We start from the raw sequence: 2,530 nt of genomic DNA, 5'->3' as shown, positions 1-2,530 counted from the left end.
TAGCCACTGCAAATGAACTCCAGATGCATGTGCTACCTTGTGTATCTGATTTATGTGCATACTAGGGAATCAACCTGGGTTCTTTGGCTTTGCAGGCAAACACCTTAGCCACTAAGCCATCCCTCCAGTCCCCAAAAATCCTTTTAAAAAGTTTTAGGGGGCTGATGAGATGACATAATGGTTAAGGTGCTTGCCTGCGAAACCTAAGAACCCAGGTTCAATTCTCCAGTATCCATGTAAGCCAGATGCACAAGGTGGTACATATTTCTAGAGTTCATTTGCAGTGGCTAGAGGGGCTGGCATGCCCATTCATTCTCTATCTTCCTCTTTGTCCCTCATACAAATAAATTTGAATTTTTAAAAATATTTTAGGGGGCTGGATCCAGAAATGGTGGCACATGCCTTTAATCACAGCAATTGGGAGGCAGGAGTAGGAGGACTGCCATGAGTCTGAGGCCACCCTGAGACTACATAGTGAGCTCCAGGTCAGCCTGGGCTAAACTGAAACCCTACCTTGAAAAACCAGTATGTGTGTGTGTACTTATTTATTTACTTATTTTAGGAGGCTGGAAAGATGGTCTAGAGATTTAGGTGCCTGCCTGCAAAGCCTAAACTCATGTTTGACTCTCCAGGTCCCACATAACCCAGACACACAAAGTGACACAAGCATGCAAGGTCGCACATGCACACTCGGTGGCGCACACATCTGGAGCTTGATTACAGTGGCTAGAAGTCTTGACATGCCAATTCATATTCTTTCCTCCCCCTTCCCCCCCTCCTCCCCGCCCCCTCTCACATAAAAAGGCCAGGGCTTGAGAGATGGCTTAGCAACTAAGGTACTTGCCTGCAAAGCCTAACAACCTGAGTTCAACTACCCATGGCCCACATAAAGCCAGATGCACAGATAGTGCACACATCTGAAATTTGTCTGCAGTGGCTGGAGGCCCTGGCATATCCATTCTCTCTATATCTGTTCTATCTCTCTGCTTGCAAATAAAAATATACATAAATAAACTTTTTTAAGAGGCCAGTCTGGTGGGCTTGCCTCAAAAAAAAATTTTTTTAGGGCTGGAGAGATAGCTTAGTGGTCAAGGCACTCATCTGTAAAGCCTAGCAATGTGGGTATGATTCCCCAGTACCATGTAAATCCAGATGCACAAAATGGGGCATATATCTGGAGTTTATCTGCAATGGCTGGAGACCCTGGCATACCCATTCTCTCTCTGTCTTCTATGCATGTAAAAAAATAAATATTTTTTGAAGTATTTATTGAGAGGCAGATAGAGAAATGGGTGTATCATGGCCTGTAGCCACTACAAACAAACTCCAGATATATGCCCCACTTTGTGCACCTGGCTTTTTGTGGTTGTGGGGAATCAAACCCAGGTTGCTAGGCTTTGCAGGCACCTGCTTTAACCATGGAGCCCTCTCTCCAGCCCCCCAAACAAACATTCTAAAATCTCTCCTTCCATTTCCAATAGTCCATGGTTCTACAAAGAATGGGAAAAATGAACAAGAGTTAATATGTCATGATTCCAAGTACTGCAAGACTTCATTCGCTTTCCCAAGGTAACAAGGGCTATATTTTAAACATGGAACTCTGTAATATTTGACTTACCCTCCCACAAACCTTCCAACCTTATTTCTCACCCTTTCTCCAAATCTCAACCACTCCTTCATCTAGCCTGCAGTTTGCACAAAGCTGTGATCCTACTCCCCTTTGTACAGGCTGTGTCTTTCACATGTTCCTGGGGAGTGTTTTTGTATTGGCCTGAGTGAACCTTTTCATGACCCCTCTTCTTGCAGACAGTTTAGTTTACTGCCTTAGTACTGAAAAGTATGTCATCACATGGGGAAAGAGACTGCTAATCCAGAGTAGCAAATCCAAGGTGCCAGGCAGAAGGTCTGAAGGTGTGAGGTATAACAAATCCTAGGCCTCTATTTTCTCAATTCTGAAAAGAGAAGGAAAATAGCCACTTAAGATATAGTAAATACAAACACTACTCTATTTCAGAGAAGAGGAAATAATGGAGACTGTTGCAGTTACCTTCTCATTTTTGGAAAAACTCTCAACTCGAAGCAGCTTATGGGAGGAAAGGGTTTATTTCAGGGTTACAAATTCCAGGGTAAGGAAGCTTCATCACTGCAGAAGAAGCTGGCTCACCTCATCATACATGCACAACAGAGACGATAACAGAGAGCACTGCCATCATGAACCGACTATAAACACACAGGGCTGGCCTCACACCCAAGGTCCTCCTCTTGTGACAAACTTCCTCCAGCAGGACCCCACCTCCCAACTGCTCTACTAGGTTGGGACTAAGTAGAAAACTTAATCACAAACACATGAAGCTATGGAGACATTACATTCAAAACCACCACATTCCCCCTAACCCCTTAGACACATGACACGTTGCAAACTGCACTTGGTTCAACTTCAAAAGTCCCCATAGTCTTTACCAATTTTAACACTGTTCAGAAGTCCAAAGTCTCATCTGAGATTCAAGATGGTCTCTGAACTGTGAGCCCT

General features: G+C 44.0%; 1 long non-coding RNA gene across 1 annotated transcript; it reads right to left on the bottom strand.

Moving 5' to 3' along the window:
* Positions 1 to 1,380: 1,380 nt before the first annotated feature.
* Positions 1,381 to 2,530, bottom strand: LOC123462971. Its single transcript, XR_006638603.1, has 3 exons — positions 2,461 to 2,530; positions 2,048 to 2,083; positions 1,381 to 1,952 (listed from the first exon to the last, which is right to left on the bottom strand). It is a non-coding gene; the product is annotated as an uncharacterized LOC123462971 (long non-coding RNA).

This window comes from Jaculus jaculus, chromosome 8 (genome assembly GCF_020740685.1).
Source record: "Jaculus jaculus isolate mJacJac1 chromosome 8, mJacJac1.mat.Y.cur, whole genome shotgun sequence".
In the NCBI taxonomy this organism is placed as follows: Eukaryota; Metazoa; Chordata; class Mammalia; order Rodentia; family Dipodidae; genus Jaculus; species Jaculus jaculus.
This window is presented reverse-complemented; position numbering and strand designations above follow the sequence as displayed.